The 18,481-nt window shown below is 44.1% G+C and overlaps 26 non-coding genes across 26 annotated transcripts; all 26 read right to left on the bottom strand.

The window, feature by feature from the left end:
• Positions 1 to 182: 182 nt before the first annotated feature.
• TRNAR-UCU (transfer RNA arginine (anticodon UCU)) lies at positions 183 to 268 on the bottom strand. The gene is given in 2 exon segments: positions 183 to 218; positions 232 to 268. It is a non-coding gene; the product is annotated as a tRNA-Arg (tRNA).
• Positions 269 to 670: 402 nt separating this feature from the next.
• Positions 671 to 756, bottom strand: TRNAR-UCU (transfer RNA arginine (anticodon UCU)). Its single transcript is given in 2 exon segments — positions 671 to 706; positions 720 to 756. It is a non-coding gene; the product is annotated as a tRNA-Arg (tRNA).
• A 616-nt stretch (positions 757 to 1,372) lies between these two features.
• On the bottom strand, positions 1,373 to 1,458 carry TRNAR-UCU (transfer RNA arginine (anticodon UCU)). The gene is given in 2 exon segments: positions 1,373 to 1,408; positions 1,422 to 1,458. It is a non-coding gene; the product is annotated as a tRNA-Arg (tRNA).
• A 616-nt stretch (positions 1,459 to 2,074) lies between these two features.
• TRNAR-UCU (transfer RNA arginine (anticodon UCU)) lies at positions 2,075 to 2,160 on the bottom strand. The gene is given in 2 exon segments: positions 2,075 to 2,110; positions 2,124 to 2,160. It is a non-coding gene; the product is annotated as a tRNA-Arg (tRNA).
• A 615-nt stretch (positions 2,161 to 2,775) lies between these two features.
• On the bottom strand, positions 2,776 to 2,861 carry TRNAR-UCU (transfer RNA arginine (anticodon UCU)). Its single transcript is given in 2 exon segments — positions 2,776 to 2,811; positions 2,825 to 2,861. It is a non-coding gene; the product is annotated as a tRNA-Arg (tRNA).
• Positions 2,862 to 3,266: 405 nt separating this feature from the next.
• TRNAR-UCU (transfer RNA arginine (anticodon UCU)) lies at positions 3,267 to 3,352 on the bottom strand. Its single transcript is given in 2 exon segments — positions 3,267 to 3,302; positions 3,316 to 3,352. It is a non-coding gene; the product is annotated as a tRNA-Arg (tRNA).
• Positions 3,353 to 4,668: 1,316 nt separating this feature from the next.
• On the bottom strand, positions 4,669 to 4,754 carry TRNAR-UCU (transfer RNA arginine (anticodon UCU)). Its single transcript is given in 2 exon segments — positions 4,669 to 4,704; positions 4,718 to 4,754. It is a non-coding gene; the product is annotated as a tRNA-Arg (tRNA).
• Positions 4,755 to 5,369: 615 nt separating this feature from the next.
• On the bottom strand, positions 5,370 to 5,455 carry TRNAR-UCU (transfer RNA arginine (anticodon UCU)). The gene is given in 2 exon segments: positions 5,370 to 5,405; positions 5,419 to 5,455. It is a non-coding gene; the product is annotated as a tRNA-Arg (tRNA).
• Positions 5,456 to 5,857: 402 nt separating this feature from the next.
• Positions 5,858 to 5,943, bottom strand: TRNAR-UCU (transfer RNA arginine (anticodon UCU)). The gene is given in 2 exon segments: positions 5,858 to 5,893; positions 5,907 to 5,943. It is a non-coding gene; the product is annotated as a tRNA-Arg (tRNA).
• A 613-nt stretch (positions 5,944 to 6,556) lies between these two features.
• Positions 6,557 to 6,642, bottom strand: TRNAR-UCU (transfer RNA arginine (anticodon UCU)). The gene is given in 2 exon segments: positions 6,557 to 6,592; positions 6,606 to 6,642. It is a non-coding gene; the product is annotated as a tRNA-Arg (tRNA).
• A 615-nt stretch (positions 6,643 to 7,257) lies between these two features.
• TRNAR-UCU (transfer RNA arginine (anticodon UCU)) lies at positions 7,258 to 7,343 on the bottom strand. Its single transcript is given in 2 exon segments — positions 7,258 to 7,293; positions 7,307 to 7,343. It is a non-coding gene; the product is annotated as a tRNA-Arg (tRNA).
• Positions 7,344 to 7,959: 616 nt separating this feature from the next.
• TRNAR-UCU (transfer RNA arginine (anticodon UCU)) lies at positions 7,960 to 8,045 on the bottom strand. Its single transcript is given in 2 exon segments — positions 7,960 to 7,995; positions 8,009 to 8,045. It is a non-coding gene; the product is annotated as a tRNA-Arg (tRNA).
• Positions 8,046 to 8,661: 616 nt separating this feature from the next.
• Positions 8,662 to 8,747, bottom strand: TRNAR-UCU (transfer RNA arginine (anticodon UCU)). Its single transcript is given in 2 exon segments — positions 8,662 to 8,697; positions 8,711 to 8,747. It is a non-coding gene; the product is annotated as a tRNA-Arg (tRNA).
• A 615-nt stretch (positions 8,748 to 9,362) lies between these two features.
• On the bottom strand, positions 9,363 to 9,448 carry TRNAR-UCU (transfer RNA arginine (anticodon UCU)). The gene is given in 2 exon segments: positions 9,363 to 9,398; positions 9,412 to 9,448. It is a non-coding gene; the product is annotated as a tRNA-Arg (tRNA).
• A 405-nt stretch (positions 9,449 to 9,853) lies between these two features.
• On the bottom strand, positions 9,854 to 9,939 carry TRNAR-UCU (transfer RNA arginine (anticodon UCU)). The gene is given in 2 exon segments: positions 9,854 to 9,889; positions 9,903 to 9,939. It is a non-coding gene; the product is annotated as a tRNA-Arg (tRNA).
• A 614-nt stretch (positions 9,940 to 10,553) lies between these two features.
• On the bottom strand, positions 10,554 to 10,639 carry TRNAR-UCU (transfer RNA arginine (anticodon UCU)). The gene is given in 2 exon segments: positions 10,554 to 10,589; positions 10,603 to 10,639. It is a non-coding gene; the product is annotated as a tRNA-Arg (tRNA).
• Positions 10,640 to 11,255: 616 nt separating this feature from the next.
• On the bottom strand, positions 11,256 to 11,341 carry TRNAR-UCU (transfer RNA arginine (anticodon UCU)). The gene is given in 2 exon segments: positions 11,256 to 11,291; positions 11,305 to 11,341. It is a non-coding gene; the product is annotated as a tRNA-Arg (tRNA).
• Positions 11,342 to 12,659: 1,318 nt separating this feature from the next.
• Positions 12,660 to 12,745, bottom strand: TRNAR-UCU (transfer RNA arginine (anticodon UCU)). The gene is given in 2 exon segments: positions 12,660 to 12,695; positions 12,709 to 12,745. It is a non-coding gene; the product is annotated as a tRNA-Arg (tRNA).
• A 616-nt stretch (positions 12,746 to 13,361) lies between these two features.
• TRNAR-UCU (transfer RNA arginine (anticodon UCU)) lies at positions 13,362 to 13,447 on the bottom strand. The gene is given in 2 exon segments: positions 13,362 to 13,397; positions 13,411 to 13,447. It is a non-coding gene; the product is annotated as a tRNA-Arg (tRNA).
• Positions 13,448 to 14,063: 616 nt separating this feature from the next.
• On the bottom strand, positions 14,064 to 14,149 carry TRNAR-UCU (transfer RNA arginine (anticodon UCU)). The gene is given in 2 exon segments: positions 14,064 to 14,099; positions 14,113 to 14,149. It is a non-coding gene; the product is annotated as a tRNA-Arg (tRNA).
• A 616-nt stretch (positions 14,150 to 14,765) lies between these two features.
• Positions 14,766 to 14,851, bottom strand: TRNAR-UCU (transfer RNA arginine (anticodon UCU)). The gene is given in 2 exon segments: positions 14,766 to 14,801; positions 14,815 to 14,851. It is a non-coding gene; the product is annotated as a tRNA-Arg (tRNA).
• A 615-nt stretch (positions 14,852 to 15,466) lies between these two features.
• TRNAR-UCU (transfer RNA arginine (anticodon UCU)) lies at positions 15,467 to 15,552 on the bottom strand. Its single transcript is given in 2 exon segments — positions 15,467 to 15,502; positions 15,516 to 15,552. It is a non-coding gene; the product is annotated as a tRNA-Arg (tRNA).
• Positions 15,553 to 16,168: 616 nt separating this feature from the next.
• On the bottom strand, positions 16,169 to 16,254 carry TRNAR-UCU (transfer RNA arginine (anticodon UCU)). The gene is given in 2 exon segments: positions 16,169 to 16,204; positions 16,218 to 16,254. It is a non-coding gene; the product is annotated as a tRNA-Arg (tRNA).
• Positions 16,255 to 16,870: 616 nt separating this feature from the next.
• On the bottom strand, positions 16,871 to 16,956 carry TRNAR-UCU (transfer RNA arginine (anticodon UCU)). Its single transcript is given in 2 exon segments — positions 16,871 to 16,906; positions 16,920 to 16,956. It is a non-coding gene; the product is annotated as a tRNA-Arg (tRNA).
• A 616-nt stretch (positions 16,957 to 17,572) lies between these two features.
• TRNAR-UCU (transfer RNA arginine (anticodon UCU)) lies at positions 17,573 to 17,658 on the bottom strand. The gene is given in 2 exon segments: positions 17,573 to 17,608; positions 17,622 to 17,658. It is a non-coding gene; the product is annotated as a tRNA-Arg (tRNA).
• Positions 17,659 to 18,273: 615 nt separating this feature from the next.
• Positions 18,274 to 18,359, bottom strand: TRNAR-UCU (transfer RNA arginine (anticodon UCU)). Its single transcript is given in 2 exon segments — positions 18,274 to 18,309; positions 18,323 to 18,359. It is a non-coding gene; the product is annotated as a tRNA-Arg (tRNA).
• Positions 18,360 to 18,481: the final 122 nt, after the last annotated feature.

Consider the following 18,481-nt stretch of genomic DNA (forward strand, 5'->3'; position numbering starts at 1 on the left):
AGCGCTCCTTTGCATTTGCCAAAAAAGGCAGAGATTTCTTGCCAACGGAAACAACCATCCGCAAGAGGGAAATACCCTTGAATTCAGGTGATGTTAACCTATCTATCTGCAGGGCTGGGTTCTGGAACAGACTCCCTTTAAGATTGGACACAAAGATTGTACTTCAGGTTTGGTCCAAAACTCGACTCTGGTGGGACTCGAACCCACAACCTTTGAATCATTATGCTCTCCTAGAAGTCCAATGCGCTATCCATTGCGCCACAGAGCCTACTACCAATGAGTCTACCAAATCGTTTGTTGAGCTGACATGTGAATGGCTCTTGTGAAAGAATCCTACAAAAACACATCTAGCGGGTGATCATTGTCAGGCTAAAGACGTAAGCTCAGCTTTATAATATTGGTGTGGCGCTTTGTTTTCTGGAGGGACTCCAACCCACAACCTTCAAATCAAGGCTAGTACCTAGCGGCCACGCCCTTGTTGCTTCAAAGCGCTCCTTTGCATTTTGCCAAAAAAGGCAGAGATTTCTTGCCAACGTAAACAACCATCCGCAAGAGGGAAATACCCTTGAATTCAGGTGATGTTAACCTATCTATCTGCAGGGCTGGGTTGTGGAACAGACTCCCTTTAAGATTGGACACAAAGATTGTACTTCAGGTTTGGTCCAAAACTCGACTCTGGTGGGACTCGAACCCACAACCTTTGAATCATTATGCTCTCCAAGAAGTCCAATGCGCTATCCATTGCGCCACAGAGCCTACTACCAATGAGTGTACCAAATCGTTTGTTGAGCTGACATGTAAATGGCTCTTGTGAAAGAATCCTACAAAAACACAACATCTAGCGGGTGATCATTTTCAGGCTAAAGACGTAAGCTCAGCCTTATAATATTGGTGTGGCGCTTTGTTTTCTAGATATTTATAAGAGTCAACTTAACAGCATGCAAAGCACCGTAGTCTCATTAATGTACTTTGACCAGTGAGGCCCCAGGACGGGCGGTTTATACCGCAGACCAGTGCTCTCAAACCTTGGCTATGAAGCCCGATTCTGTCCTTAGCACCGATGGAAAATGGCCTGAGAATATACAACTTTTACTATCAAAAATGGTCCAAAATTTGACTCTGGAGGGACTCCAACCCACAACCTTCAAATCAAGGCTAGTACCTAGCAGCCACGCCCTTGTTGCTTCAAAGCGCTCCTTTGCATTTTGCCAAAAAAGGCAGAGATTTCTTGCCAACGGAAACAACCATCCGCAAGAGGGAAATACCCTTGAATTCAGGTGATGTTAACCTATCTATCTGCAGGGCTGGGTTCTGGAACAGACTCCCTTTAAGATTGGACACAAAGATTGTACTTCAGGTTTGGTCCAAAACTTGACTCTGGTGGGACTCGAACCCACAACCTTTGAATCACTACTCTCTTCTAGAAGTCCAACGCGCTATCCATTGTGCCACAGAGCCTACTACCAATGAGTCTACTAAATCGTTTGTTGAGCTGACATGTGAATGGCTCTTGTGAAAGAATCCTACAAAAACACAACATCTAGCGGGTGATCATTTTCAGGCTAAAGATGAAAGCTCAGCTTTATAACATTGGTGTGGTTCCTTGTTTTCTAGATATTCATAAGAGTCAACTTAACAGCATGCAAAGCACCGTAGTCTCATTAATGTACTTTGACCAGTGAGGCCCCAGTACGGGCGGTTTATACCGCAGACCAGTGCTCTCAAACCTTGGCTATGAAGCCCGATTCTGTCCTTAGCACCGTTGGAAAATGGCCTGAGAATATACAACTTTTAATATCAAAAATGGTCCAAAAATTGACTCTAAAGGGACTCCTACCCACAACCTTCAAATCAAGGCTAGTACCTAGCGGCCACGCCCTTGTTGCTTCAAAGCGCTCCTTTGCATTTTGCCAAAAAAGGCAGAGATTTCTTGCCAACGGAAACAACCATCCGCAAGAGGGAAATACCCTTGAATTCAGGTGATGTTAACCTATCTATCTGCAGGGCTGGGTTCTGGAACAGACTCCCTTTAAGATTGGACACAAAGATTGTACTTCAGGTTTGGTCCAAAACTCAACTCTGGTGGGACTCGAACCCACAACCTTTGAATCACTACTCTCTTCTAGAAGTCCAATGCGCTATCCATTGCGCCACAGAGCCTACGTACATCAAGTCTACTAAATAGTTTGTTGAGCTGACATGTGAATGGCTCTTGTGAAAGAATCCTACAAAAACACAACATCTAGCGAGTGATCATTTTCAGGCTAAAGATGAAAGCTCAGCTTTATAATATTGGTGTGGCTCCTTGTTTTCTAGATATTCATAAGAGTCAACTTAACAGCATGCAAAGCACCGTAGTCTCATTAATGTACTTTGACCAGTGAGGCCCCAGGACAGGCGGTTTATACCGCAGACCAGTGCTCTCAAACCTTGGCTATGAAGCCCGATTCTGTCCTTAGCACCGTTGGAAAATGGCATGAGAATATACAACTTTTGCTATCAAAAATGGTCCAAAATTTGACTCTGGAGGGACTCCAACCCACAACCTTCAAATCAAGGCTATTACCTAGCGGCCACGCCCTTGTTGCTTCAAAGCGCTCCTTTGCATTTGCCAAAAAAGGCAGAGATTTCTTGCCAATGGAAACAACCATCCGCAAGAGGGAAATACCCTTGAATTCAGGTGATGTTAACCTATCTATCTGCAGGGCTGGGTTCTGGAACATACTCCCTTTAAGATTGGACACAAAGATTGTACTTCAGGTTTGGTCCAAAACTCGACTCTGGTGGGACTCGAACCCACAACCTTTGAATCACTACTCTCTTCTAGAAGTCCAATGCGCTATCCATTGCGCCACAGAGCCTACGTACAATGAGGCTACTAAATCGTTTGTTGAGCTGACATGTAAATGGCTCTTGTGAAAGAATCCAACAAAAACACAACATCTAGCGGGTGATCAATTTCAGGCTAAAGACGTAAGCTCAGCTTTATAATATTAGTGTGGCGCTTTGTTTTCTGGAGGGACTCCAACCCACAATCTTCAAATCAAGTCTAGTACCTAGCGGCCACGCCCTTGTTGCTTCAAAGCGCTCCTTTGCATTTTGCCAAAAAAGGCAGAGATTTCTTGCCAACGTAAACAACCATCCGCAAGAGGGAAATACCCTTGAATTCAGGTGATGTTAACCTATCTATCTGCAGGGCTGGGTTCTGGAACAGACTCCCTTTAAGATTGGACACAAAGATTGTACTTCAGGTTTGGTCCAAAACTTGACTCTGGTGGGACTCGAACCCACAACCTTTGAAACACTATGCTCTTCTAGAAGTCCAATGCGCTATCCATTGCGCCACAGAGCCTACTACCAATGAGTCTACCAAATCGTTTGTTTAGCTGACATGTGAATGGCTCTTGTGAAAGAATCCTACAAAAACACATCTAGCGGGTGATCATTTTCAGGCTAAAGAAGAAAGCTCAGCTTTATAATATTGGTGTGGCTCCTTGTTTTCTAGATATTCATAAGAGTCAACGTAACAGCATTGCAAAGCACCGTTGTCTCATTAATGTACTTTGACCAGTGAGGCCCCAGGACGGGCGGTTTATACCGCAGACCAGTGCTCTCAAACCTTGGCTATGAAGCCCGATTCTGTCCTTAGCACCGATGGAAAATGGCCTGAGAATATACAACTTTTACTATCAAAAATGGTCCAAAATTTGACTCTGGAGGGACTCCAACCCACAACCTTCAAATCAAGGCTATTACCTAGCGGCCACGCCCTTGTTGCTTCAAAGCGCTCCTTTGCATTTTGCCAAAAAAGGCAGAGATTTCTTGCCAACGGAAACAACCATCCGCAAGAGGGAAATACCCTTGAATTCAGGTGATGTTAACCTATCTATCTGCAGGGCTGGGTTCTGGAACAGACTCCCTTTAAGATTGGACACAAAGATTGTACTTCAGGTTTGGTCCAAAACTCGACTCTGGTGGGACTCGATTCCACAACCTTTGAATCATTATGCTCTCCAAGAAGTCCAATGCGCTATCCATTGCGCCACAGAGCCTACTACCAATGAGTCTACCAAATCGTTTGTTGAGCTGACATGTAAATGGCTCTTGTGAAAGAATCCTACAAAAACACAACATCTAGCGGGTGATCATTTTCAGGCTAAAGACGTAAGCTCAGTTTTATAATATTGATGTGGCGCTTTGTTTTCTAGATATTTATAAGAGTCAACTTAACAGCATGCAAAGCACCGTAGTCTCATTAATGTACTTTGACCAGTGAGGCCCCAGGACGGGCGGTTTATACCGCAGACCAGTGCTCTCAAACCTTGGCTATGAAGCCCGATTCTGTCCTTAGCACCGTTGGAAAATGGCCTGAGAATATACAACTTTTACTATCAAAAATGGTCCAAAATTTGACTCTGGAGGGACTCCAACCCACAACCTTCAAATCAAGGCTAGTACCTAGCAGCCACGCCCTTGTTGCTTCAAAGCGCTCCTTTGCATTTTGCCAAAAAAGGCAGAGATTTCTTGCCAACGGAAACAACCATCCGCAAGAGGGAAATACCCTTGAATTCAGGTGATGTTAACCTATCTATCTGCAGGGCTGGGTTCTGGAACATACTCCCTTTAGGATTGGACACAAAGATTGTACTTCAGGTTTGGTCCAAAACTTGACTCTGGTGGGACTCGAACCCACAACCTTTGAATCACTACTCTCTTCTAGAAGTCCAATGCGCTATCCATTGCGCCACAGAGCCTACTACCAATGAGTCTACTAAATCGTTTGTTGAGCTGACATGTGAATGGCTCTTGTGAAAGAATCCTACAAAAACACAACATCTAGCGGGTGATCATTTTCAGGCTAAAGATGAAAGCTCAGCTTTATAATATTGGTGTGGCTCCTTGTTTTCTAGATATTCATAAGAGTCAACTTAACAGCATGCAAAGCACCGTAGTCTCATTACTGTACTTTGACCAGTGAGGCCCCAGGACAGGCGGTTTATACCGCAGACCAGTGCTCTCAAACCTTGGCTATGAAGCCCGATTCTGTCCTTAGCACCGTTGGAAAATGGCCTGAGAATATACAACTTTTACTATCAAAAATGGTCCAAAATTTGACTCTGGAGGGACTCCAACCCACAACCTTCAAATCAAGGCTATTACCTAGCGGCCACGCCGTTGTTGCTTCAAAGCGCTCCTTTGCATTTGCCAAAAAAGGCAGAGATTTCTTGCCAACGGAAACAACCATCCGCAAGAGGGAAATACCCTTCAATTCAGGTGATGTTAACCTATCTATCTGCAGGGCTGGGTTCTGGAACAGACTCCCTTTAAGATTGGACACAAAGATTGTACTTCAGGTTTGGTCCAAAACTCGACTCTGGTGGGACTCGAACCCACAACCTTTGAATCACTATGCTCTTCTAGAAGTCCAATGCGCTATCCATTGCGCCACAGAGCCTACTACCAATGAGTCTACTAAATCGTTTGTTGAGCTGACATGTGAATGGCTCTTGTGAAAGAATCCTACAAAAACACATCTAGCGGGTGATCATTGTCAGGCTAAAGACGTAAGCTCAGCTTTATAATATTGGTGTGGCGCTTTGTTTTCTGGAGGGACTCCAACCCACAACCTTCAAATCAAGGCTAGTACCTAGCGGCCACGCCCTTGTTGCTTCAAAGCGCTCCTTTGCATTTTGCCAAAAAAGGCAGAGATTTCTTGCCAACGTAAACAACCATCCGCAAGAGGGAAATACCCTTGAATTCAGGTGATGTTAACCTATCTATCTGCAGGGCTGGGTTGTGGAACAGACTCCCTTTAAGATTGGACACAAAGATTGTACTTCAGGTTTGGTCCAAAACTCGACTCTGGTGGGACTCGAACCCACAACCTTTGAATCACTACTCTCTTCTAGAAGTCCAATGCACTATCCATCGCGCCACAGAGCCTACGTATAACAAGTCTACTAAATAGTTTGTTGAGCTGACATGTGAATGGCTCTTGTGAAAGAATCCTACAAAAACACATCTAGCGGGTGATCATTTTCAGGCTAAAGAAGAAAGCTCAGCTTTATAATATTGGTGTGGCTCCTTGTTTTCTAGATATTCATAAGAGTCAACGTAACAGCATGCAAAGCACCGTTGTCTCATTAATGTACTTTGACCAGTGAGGCCCCAGGACGGGCGGTTTATACCGCAGACCAGTGCTCTCAAACCTTGGCTATGAAGCCCAATTCTGTCCTTAGCACCGATGGAAAATGGCCTGAGAATATACAACTTTTACTATCAAAAATGGTCCAAAATTTGACTCTGGAGGGACTCCAACCCACAACCTTCAAATCAAGGCTATTACCTAGCGGCCACGCCCTTGTTGCTTCAAAGCGCTCCTTTGCATTTTGCCAAAAAAGGCAGAGATTTCTTGCCAACGGAAACAACCATCCGCAAGAGGGAAATTCCCTTGAATTTAGGTGATGTTAACCTATCTATCTGCAGGGCTGGGTTCTGGAACAGACTCCCTTTAAGATTGGACACAAGGATTGTACTTCAGGTTTGGTCCAAAACTTGACTCTGGTGGGACTCGAACCCACAACCTTTGAATCACTATGCTCTTCTAGAAGTCCAATGCGCTATCCATTGCGCCACAGAGCCTACTACCAATGAGTCTACCAAATCGTTTGTTGAGCTGACATGTGAATGGCTCTTGTGAAAGAATCCTACAAAAACACAACATCTAGCGGGTGATCATTGTCAGGCTAAAGACGAAAGTTCAGATTTATAACATTGGTGTGGCTCTTTGTTTTCTAGATATTTATAAGAGTCAACTTAACAGCATGCAAAGCACCGTAGTCTCATTAATGTACTTTGACCAGAGAGGCCCAAGGACGGGCGGTTTATACCGCAGACCAGTGCTCTCAAACCTTGGCTATGAAGCCAGATTCTGTCCTTAGCACCGTTGGAAAATGGCCTGAGAATATACAACTTTTACTATCAAAAATGGTCCAAAATTTGACTCTGGAGGGACTCCAACCCACAACCTTCAAATCAAGGCTATTACCTAGCGGCCACGCCCTTGTTGCTTCAAAGCGCTCCTTTGCATTTGCCAAAAAAGGCAGAGATTTCTTGCCAACGGAAACAACCATCCGCAAGAGGGAAATACCTTTGATTTCAGCTGATGTTAACCTATCTATCTGCAGGGCTGGGTTCTGGAACAGACTCCCTTTAAGATTGGACACAAAGATTGTACTTCAGGTTTGGTCCAAAACTCGACTCTGGTGGGACTCGAACCCACAACCTTTGAATCATTATGCTCTCCAAGAAGTCCAATGCGCTATCCATTGCGCCACAGAGCCTACTACCGATGAGTGTACCAAATCGTTTGTTGAGCTGACATGTAAATGGCTCTTGTGAAAGAATCCTACAAAAACACAACATCTAGCGGGTGATCATTTTCAGGCTAAAGACGTAAGCTCAGCCTTATAATATTGGTGTGGCGCTTTGTTTTCTAGATATTTATAAGAGTCAACTTAACAGCATGCAAAGCACCGTAGTCTCATTAATGTACTTTGACCAGTGAGGCCCCAGGACGGGCGGTTTATACCGCAGACCAGTGCTCTCAAACCTTGGCTATGAAGCCCGATTCTGTCCTTAGCACCGATGGAAAATGGCCTGAGAATATACAACTTTTACTATCAAAAATGGTCCAAAATTTGACTCTGGAGGGACTCCAACCCACAACCTTCAAATCAAGGCTAGTACCTAGCAGCCACGCCCTTGTTGCTTCAAAGCGCTCCTTTGCATTTTGCCAAAAAAGGCAGAGATTTCTTGCCAACGGAAACAACCATCCGCAAGAGGGAAATACCCTTGAATTCAGGTGATGTTAACCTATCTATCTGCAGGGCTGGGTTCTGGAACAGACTCCCTTTAAGATTGGACACAAAGATTGTACTTCAGGTTTGGTCCAAAACTTGACTCTGGTGGGACTCGAACCCACAACCTTTGAATCACTACTCTCTTCTAGAAGTCCAATGCGCTATCCATTGTGCCACAGAGCCTACTACCAATGAGTCTACTAAATCGTTTGTTGAGCTGACATGTGAATGGCTCTTGTGAAAGAATCCTACAAAAACACAACATCTAGCGGGTGATCATTTTCAGGCTAAAGATGAAAGCTCAGCTTTATAACATTGGTGTGGTTCCTTGTTTTCTAGATATTCATAAGAGTCAACTTAACAGCATGCAAAGCACCGTAGTCTCATTAATGTACTTTGACCAGTGAGGCCCCAGTACGGGCGGTTTATACCGCAGACCAGTGCTCTCAAACCTTGGCTATGAAGCCCGATTCTGTCCTTAGCACCGTTGGAAAATGGCCTGAGAATATACAACTTTTAATATCAAAAATGGTCCAAAAATTGACTCTAAAGGGACTCCTACCCACAACCTTCAAATCAAGGCTAGTACCTAGCGGCCACGCCCTTGTTGCTTCAAAGCGCTCCTTTGCATTTTGCCAAAAAAGGCAGAGATTTCTTGCCAACGGAAACAACCATCCGCAAGAGGGAAATACCCTTGAATTCAGGTGATGTTAACCTATCTATCTGCAGGGCTGGGTTCTGGAACAGACTCCCTTTAAGATTGGACACAAAGATTGTACTTCAGGTTTGGTCCAAAACTCAACTCTGGTGGGACTCAAACCCACAACCTTTGAATCACTACTCTCTTCTAGAAGTCCAATGCGCTATCCATTGCGCCACAGAGCCTACGTACATCAAGTCTACTAAATAGTTTGTTGAGCTGACATGTGAATGGCTCTTGTGAAAGAATCCTACAAAAACACAACATCTAGCGAGTGATCATTTTCAGGCTAAAGATGAAAGCTCAGCTTTATAATATTGGTGTGGCTCCTTGTTTTCTAGATATTCATAAGAGTCAACTTAACAGCATGCAAAGCACCGTTGTCTCATTAATGTACTTTGACCAGTGAGGCTCCAGGACGGGCGGTTTATACCGCAGACCAGTGCTCTCAAACCTTGGCTATGAAGCCCGATTCTGTCCTTAGCACCGTTGGAAAATGGCATGAGAATATACAACTTTTGCTATCAAAAATGGTCCAAAATTTGACTCTGGAGGGACTCCAACCCACAACCTTCAAATCAAGGCTATTACCTAGCGGCCACGCCCTTGTTGCTTCAAAGCGCTCCTTTGCATTTGCCAAAAAAGGCAGAGATTTCTTGCCAATGGAAACAACCATCCGCAAGAGGGAAATACCCTTGAATTCAGGTGATGTTAACCTATCTATCTGCAGGGCTGGGTTCTGGAACATACTCCCTTTAAGATTGGACACAAAGATTGTACTTCAGGTTTGGTCCAAAACTCGACTCTGGTGGGACTCGAACCCACAACCTTTGAATCACTACTCTCTTCTAGAAGTCCAATGCGCTATCCATTGCGCCACAGAGCCTACGTACAATGAGGCTACTAAATCGTTTGTTGAGCTGACATGTAAATGGCTCTTGTGAAAGAATCCAACAAAAACACAACATCTAGCGGGTGATCAATTTCAGGCTAAAGACGTAAGCTCAGCTTTATAATATTAGTGTGGCGCTTTGTTTTCTGGAGGGACTCCAACCCACAACCTTCAAATCAAGTCTAGTACCTAGCGGCCACGCCCTTGTTGCTTCAAAGCGCTCCTTTGCATTTTGCCAAAAAAGGCAGAGATTTCTTGCCAACGTAAACAACCATCCGCAAGAGGGAAATACCCTTGAATTCAGGTGATGTTAACCTATCTATCTGCAGGGCTGGGTTCTGGAACAGACTCCCTTTAAGATTGGACACAAAGATTGTACTTCAGGTTTGGTCCAAAACTTGACTCTGGTGGGACTCGAACCCACAACCTTTGAAACACTATGCTCTTCTAGAAGTCCAATGCGCTATCCATTGCGCCACAGAGCCTACTACCAATGAGTCTACCAAATCGTTTGTTTAGCTGACATGTGAATGGCTCTTGTGAAAGAATCCTACAAAAACACATCTAGCGGGTGATCATTTTCAGGCTAAAGAAGAAAGCTCAGCTTTATAATATTGGTGTGGCTCCTTGTTTTCTAGATATTCATAAGAGTCAACGTAACAGCATTGCAAAGCACCGTTGTCTCATTAATGTACTTTGACCAGTGAGGCCCCAGGACGGGCGGTTTATACCGCAGACCAGTGCTCTCAAACCTTGGCTATGAAGCCCGATTCTGTCCTTAGCACCGATGGAAAATGGCCTGAGAATATACAACTTTTACTATCAAAAATGGTCCAAAATTTGACTCTGGAGGGACTCCAACCCACAACCTTCAAATCAAGGCTATTACCTAGCGGCCACGCCCTTGTTGCTTCAAAGCGCTCCTTTGCATTTTGCCAAAAAAGGCAGAGATTTCTTGCCAACGGAAACAACCATCCGCAAGAGGGAAATACCCTTGAATTCAGGTGATGTTAACCTATCTATCTGCAGGGCTGGGTTCTGGAACAGACTCCCTTTAAGATTGGACACAAAGATTGTACTTCAGGTTTGGTCCAAAACTCGACTCTGGTGGGACTCGAACCCACAACCTTTGAATCATTATGCTCTCCAAGAAGTCCAATGCGCTATCCATTGCGCCACAGAGCCTACTACCAATGAGTCTACCAAATCGTTTGTTGAGCTGACATGTAAATGGCTCTTGTGAAAGAATCCTACAAAAACACAACATCTAGCGGGTGATCATTTTCAGGCTAAAGACGTAAGCTCAGTTTTATAATATTGATGTGGCGCTTTGTTTTCTAGATATTTATAAGAGTCAACTTAACAGCATGCAAAGCACCGTAGTCTCATTAATGTACTTTGACCAGTGAGGCCCCAGGACGGGCGGTTTATACCGCAGACCAGTGCTCTCAAACCTTGGCTATGAAGCCCGATTCTGTCCTTAGCACCGTTGGAAAATGGCCTGAGAATATACAACTTTTACTATCAAAAATGGTCCAAAATTTGACTCTGGAGGGACTCCAACCCACAACCTTCAAATCAAGGCTAGTACCTAGCAGCCACGCCCTTGTTGCTTCAAAGCGCTCCTTTGCATTTTGCCAAAAAAGGCAGAGATTTCTTGCCAACGGAAACAACCATCCGCAAGAGGGAAATACCCTTGAATTCAGGTGATGTTAACCTATCTATCTGCAGGGCTGGGTTCTGGAACATACTCCCTTTAGGATTGGACACAAAGATTGTACTTCAGGTTTGGTCCAAAACTTGACTCTGGTGGGACTCGAACCCACAACCTTTGAATCACTACTCTCTTCTAGAAGTCCAATGCGCTATCCATTGCGCCACAGAGCCTACTACCAATGAGTCTACTAAATCGTTTGTTGAGCTGACATGTGAATGGCTCTTGTGAAAGAATCCTACAAAAACACAACATCTAGCGGGTGATCATTTTCAGGCTAAAGATGAAAGCTCAGCTTTATAATATTGGTGTGGCTCCTTGTTTTCTAGATATTCATAAGAGTCAACTTAACAGCATGCAAAGCACCGTAGTCTCATTACTGTACTTTGACCAGTGAGGCCCCAGGACAGGCGGTTTATACCGCAGACCAGTGCTCTCAAACCTTGGATATGAAGCCCGATTCTGTCCTTAGCACCGTTGGAAAATGGCCTGATAATATACAACTTTTACTATCAAAAATGGTCCAAAATTTGACTCTGGAGAGACTCCAACCCACAACCTTCAAATCAAGGCTATTACCTAGCAGCCACGCCCTTGTTGCTTCAAAGCGCTCCTTTTCATTTTGCCAAAAAAGGCAGAGATTTCTTGCCAACGGAAACAACTATCCGCAAGAGGGAAATACCGTTGAATTCAGGTGATGTTAACCTATCTATCTGCAGGGCTGGGTTCTGGAACAGACTCCCTTTAAGATTGGACACAAAGATTGTACTTCAGGTTTGGTCCAAAACTCGACTCTGGTGGGACTCGAACCAATAACCTTTGAATCAATACTCTCTTCTAGAAGTCCAATGCGCTATCCATTGCGCCACAGAGCCTACATACGACAAGTCTACTAAATTGTTTGTTGAGCTGACATGTGAATGGCTCTTGTGAAAGAATCCTACAAAAACACAACATCTAGCGGGTGATCATTTTCAGGCTAAAGATGAAAGCTCAGCTTTATAATATTGGTGTGGCTCCTTGTTTTCTAGATATTCATAAGAGTCATCTTAACAGCATGCAAAGCACCGTTGTCTCATTAATGTACTTTGACCAGTGAGTCCCCAGGACGGGCGGTTTATACCACAGACCAGTGCTCTCAAACCTTGGCTATGAAGCCCGATTCTGTCCTTAGCACCGTTGGAAAATGGCCTGAGAATATACAACTTTTACTATCAAAAATGGTCCAAAATTTGACTCTGGAGGGACTCCAACCCACAACCTTCAAATCAAGGCTATTACCTAGCGGCCACGCCCTTGTTGCTTCAAAGCGCTCCTTTGCATTTTGCCAAAAAAGGCATAGATTTCTTGCCAACGGAAACAACCATCCGCAAGAGGGAAATACCCTTGAATTCAGGTGATGTTAACCTATCAATCTTCAGGGCTGGGTTCTGGAACAGACTCCCTTTAAGATTGGACACAAAGATTGTACTTCAGGTTTGGTCCAAAACTCGACTCTGGTGGGACTCGAACCCACAACCTTTGAATCAATACTCTCTTCTAGAAGTCCAATGCGCTATCCATTGCGCCAAAGAGCCTACGTACAATGTGTCTACTAAATCGTTTGTTGAGCTGACATGTGAATGGCTCTTTTGAAAGAATCCTACAAAAACACAACATCTAGCGAGTGATCATTTTCAGGCTAAAGATGAAAGCTCAGATTTATAATATTGGTGTGGCTCCTTGTTTTCTAGATATTCATAAGAGTCAACTTAACAGCATGCAAAGCACCGTTGTCTCATTAATGTACTTTGACCAGTGAGGCCCCAGGACAGGCGGTTTATACCACAGACCAGTGCTCTCAAACCTTGGCTATGAAGCCCGATTCTGTCCTTAGCACCGTTGGAAAATGGCCTGAGAATATACAACTTTTACTATCAAAAATGGTCCAAAATTTGACTCTGGAGAGACTCCAACCCACAACCTTCAAATCAAGGCTATTACCTAGCGGCCACGCCCTTGTTGCTTCAAAGCGCTCCTTTTCATTTTGCCTAAAAAGGCATAGATTTCTTGCCAACGGAAACATCCATCTGCAAGAGGGAAATACCCTTGAATTCAGGTGATGTTAACCTATCTATCTGCAGGGCAGGGTTCTGGAACAGACTCCCTTTAAGATTGGACACAAAGATTGTACTTCAGGTTTGGTCCAAAACTCGACTCTGGTGGGACTCGAACCCACAACCTTTGAATCACTACTCTCTTCTAGAAGTCCAATGCGCTATCCATTGCGCCACAGAGCCTACGTACAACAAGTCTACTAAATTGTTTGTTGAGCTGACATGTGAATGGCTCTTGTGAAAGAATCCTACAAAAACACAACATCTAGCGGGTGATCATTTTTAGGCTAAAGATGAAAGCTCAGCTTTATAATATTGGTGTGGCTCCTTGTTTTCTAGATATTCATAAGAGTCAACTTAACAGCATGCAAAGCACCGTTGTCTCATTAATGTACTTTGACCAGTGAGTCCCCAGGACGGGCGGTTTATACCACAGACCAGTGCTCTCAAACCTTGGCTATGAAGCCCGATTCTGTCCTTAGCACCGTTGGAAAATGGCCTGAGAATATACAACTTTTACTATCAAAAATGGTCCAAAATTTGACTCTGGAGAGACTCCAACCCACAACCTTCAAATCAAGGCTATTACCTAGCAGCCACGCCCTTGTTGCTTCAAAGCGCTCCTTTTCAATTTGCCAAAAAAGGCAAAGATTTCTTGCCAACGGAAACAACTATCCGCAAGAGGGAAATACCGTTGAATTCAGGTGATGTTAACCTATCTATCTGCAGGGCTGGGTTCTGGAACAGACTCCCTTTAAGATTGGACACAAAGATTGTACTTCAGGTTTGGTCCAAAACTCAACTCTGGTGGGACTCGAACCCACAACCTTTGAATCAATACTCTCTTCTAGAAGTCCAATGCGCTATCCATTGCGCCAAAGAGCCTACGTACAATGTGTCTACTAAATCGTTTGTTGAGCTGACATGTGAATGGCTCTTGTGAAAGAATCCTACAAAAACACAACATCTAGCGAGTGATCATTTTCAGGCTAAAGATGAAAGCTCAGCTTTATAATATTGGTGTGGCTCCTTGTTTTCTAGATATTCATAAGAGTCAACTTAACAGCATGCAAAGCACCGTTGTCTCATTAATGTACTTTGACCAGTGAGGCCCCAGGACGGGCGGTTTATACCGCAGACCAGTGCTCTCAAACCTTGGCTATGAAGCCCGATTCTGTCCTTAGCACCGTTGGAAAATGGCCTGAGAATATACAACTTTTACTATCAAAAATGGTCCAAAATTTGACTCTGGAGGGACTCCAACCCACAACCTTCAAATCAAGGCTATTACCTAGCGGCCACGCCCTTGTTGCTTCAAAGCGCTCCTTTGCATTTTGCCAAAAAAGGCAGAGATTTCTTGCCAACGGAAACAACCATCCGCAAGAGGGAAATACCCTTGAATTCAGGTGATGTTAACCTATCTATCTGCAGGGCTGGGTTCTGGAACAGACTCCCTTTAAGATTGGACACAAAGATTGTACTTCAGGTTTGGTCCAAAACTCGACTCTGGTGGGACTCGAACCTACAACCTTTGAATCACTACTCTCTTCTAGAAGTCCAATGCGCTATCCATTGCGCCACAGAGCCTACGTACAACAAATCTACTAAATTGTTTGTTGAGCTGACATGTGAATGACTCTTGTGAAAGAATCCTACAAAAACACAACATCTAGCGGGTGATCATTTTCAGGCTAAAGATGAAAGCTCAGCTTTATAATATTGGTGTGGCTCCTTGTTTTCTAGATATTCATAAGAGTCAACTTAACAGCATGCAAAGCACCGTTGTCTCATTAATGTACTTTGACCAGTGAGGCCCCAGGACGGGCGGTTTATACCGCAGACCAGTGCTCTCAAAAATTGGCTATGAAGCCCGATTCTGTCCTTAGCACCGTTGGAAAATGGCCTGAGAATATACAACTTTTACTATCAAAAATGGTCCAAAATTTGACTCTGGAGGGACTCCAACCCACAACCTTCAAATCAAGGCTATTACCTAGCGGCCACGCCCTTGTTGCTTCAAAGCGCTCCTTTGCATTTTGGCAAAAAAGGCATAGATTTCTTGCCAACGGAAACAACCATCCGCAAGAGGGAAATACCCTTGAATTCAGGTGATGTTAACCTATCTATCTGCAGGGCTGGGTTCTGAACAGACTCCCTTTAAGATTGGACACAAAGATTGTACTTCAGGTTTGGTCCAAAACTCGACTCTGGTGGGACTCGAACCCACAACCTTTGAATCACTACTCTCTTCTAGAAGTCCAATGCGCTATCCATTGCGCCACAGAGCCTACGTACGACAAGTTTACTAAATTGTTTGTTGAGCTGACATGTGAATGGCTCTTGTGAAAGAATCCTACAAAAACACAACATCTAGCGGGTGATCATTTTCAGGCTAAAGATGAAAGCTCAGCTTTATAATATTGGTGTGGCTCCTTGCTTTCTAGATATTCATAAGAGTCAACTTAACAGCATGCAAAGCACCGTTGTCTCATTAATGTACTTTGCCCAGTGAGTCCCCAGGACGGGCGGTTTATACCACAGACCAGTGCTCTCAAACCTTGGCTATGAAGCCCGATTCTGTCCTTAGCACCGTTGGAAAATGGCCTGAGAATATACAACTTTTACTATCAAAAATGGTCCAAAATTTGACTCTGGAGGGACTCCAACCCACAACCTTCAAATCAGGGCTATTACCTAGCGGCCACGCCCTTGTTGCTTCAAAGCGCTCCTTTGCATTTTGCCAAAAAAGGCAGAGATTTCTTGCCAACGGAAACAACTATCCGCAAGAGGGAAATACCCTTGAATTCAGGTGATGTTAACCTATCTATCTGCAGGGCTGGGTTCTGGAACAGACTCCCTTTAAGATTGGACACAAAGATTGTACTTCCGGTTTGGTTCAAAACTCGACTCTGGTGGGACTCGAACCCACAACCTTTGAATCAATACTCTTTTCTAGAAGTCCAATGCGCTATCCATTGCGCCAAAGAGCCTACGTACAATGAGTCTACTAAATCGTTTGTTGAGCTGACATGTGAATGGCTCTTGTGAAAGAATCCTACAAAAACACAACATCTAGCGAGTGATCATTTTCAGGCTAAAGATGAAAGCTCAGCTTTATAATATTGGTGTGGCTCCTTGTTTTCTAGATATTCATAAGAGTCAACTTAACAGCATGCAAAGCACCGTTGTCTCATTAATGTACTTTGACCAGAGAGGCCCCAGGACGGGCGGTTTATACCGCAGACCAGTGCTCTCAAACCTTGGCTATGAAGCCCGATTCTGTCCTTAGCACCGTTGGAAAATGGCCTGAGAATATACAACTTTTACTATCAAAAATGGTCCAAAATTTGACTCTGGAGGGACTCCAACCCACAACCTACAAATCAAGGCTATTACCTAGCGGCCACGCTCTTGTTGCTTCAAAGCGCTCCTTTGCATTTTGCCAAAAAAGGCAGAGATTTCTTGCCAACGGAAACAACCATCCGCAAGAGGGAAATACCCTTGAATTCAGGTGATGTTAACCTATCTATCTGCAGGGCTGGGTTCTGGAACAGACTCCGTTTAAGATTGGACACAAAGATTGTACTTCAGGTTTGGTCCAAAACTCAACTCTGGTGGGACTCGAACCCACAACCTTTGAATCACTACTCTCTTCTAGAAGTCCAATGCGCTATCCATTGCGCCACAGAGCCTACGTACAACAAATCTACTAATTTGTTTGTTGAGCTGACATGTGAATGACTCTTGTGAAAGAATCCTACAAAAACACAACATCTAGCGGGTGATCATTTTCAGGCTAAAGATGAAAGTTCAGCTTTATAATATTGGTGTGGCTCCTTGTTTTCTAGATATTCATAAGAGTCAACTTAACAGCATGCAAAGCACTCTTGTCTCATTAATGTACTTTGACCAGTGAGGCCCCAGGACGGGCGGTTTATACCGCAGACCAGTGCTCTCAAACCTTGGCTATGAAGCCCAATTCTGTCCTTAGCACCGTTGGAAAATGGCCTGAGAATATACAACTTTTACTATCAAAAATGGTCCAAAATTTGACTCTGGAGGGACTCCAACCCACAACCTTCAAATCAAGGCTATTACCTAGCGGCCACGCCCTTGTTGCTTCAAAGCGCTCCTTTGAATTTTGCCAAAAAAGGCAGAGATTTCTTGCCAACGGAAACAACCATCCGCAAGAGGGAAACACCCTTGAATTCAGGTGATGTTAACCTATCTATCTGCAGGGCTGGGTTCTGGAACAGACTCCCTTTAAGATTGGACACAAAGATTGTACTTCAGCTTTGGTCCAAAACTCGACTCTGGTGGGACTCGAACCCACAACCTTTGAATCACTACTCTCTTCTAGAAGTCCAATGCGCTATCCATTGCGCCACAGAGCCTACGTACATCAAGTCTACTAAATAGTTTGTTGAGCTGACATGTGAATGGCTCTTGTGAAAGAATCCTACAAAAACACAACATCTAGCGGGTGATCATTTTCAGGCTAAAGATGAAAGCTCAGCTTTATAATATTGGTGTGGCTCCTTGTTTTCTAGATATTCATAAGAGTCAACTTAACAGCATGCAAAGCACCGTTGTCTCATTAATGTACTTTGACCAGTGAGGCCCCAGGACGGGCAGTTTATACCGCAGACCAGTGCTCTCAAAAATTGGCTATGAAGCCCGATTCTGTCCTTAGCACCGTTGGAAAATGGCCTGAGAATATACAACTTTTACTATCAAAAATGGTCCAAAATTTGACTCTGGAGGGACTCCAACCCACAACCTTCAAATCAAGGCTATTACCTAGCGGCCACACCCTTGTTGCTTCAAAGCGCTCCTTTGCATTTGCCAAAAAAGGCAGAGATTTCTTGCAAACAGAAACAACCATCCGCAAGAGGGAAATACCCTTGAATTCAGGTGATGTTAACCTATCTATCTGCAGGGCTGGGTTCTGGAACAGACTCCCTTTAAGATTGGACACAAAGATTGTACTTCAGGTTTGGTCCAAAATTCGACTCTGGTGGGACTCGAACCCACAACCTTTGAATCACTATGCTCTTCTAGAAGTCCAATGCGCTATCCATTGCGCCACAGAGCCTACGTACAATGAGTCTACCAAATCGTTTGTTGAGCTGACATGTGAATGGCTCTTGTGAAAGAATCCTACAAAAACACAACATCTAGCGGGTGATCATTGTCAGGCTAAAGACGAAAGTTCAG

Source organism: Leptodactylus fuscus, chromosome 3 (genome assembly GCF_031893055.1).
Source record: "Leptodactylus fuscus isolate aLepFus1 chromosome 3, aLepFus1.hap2, whole genome shotgun sequence".
NCBI classification, from domain to species: domain Eukaryota; kingdom Metazoa; phylum Chordata; class Amphibia; order Anura; family Leptodactylidae; genus Leptodactylus; species Leptodactylus fuscus.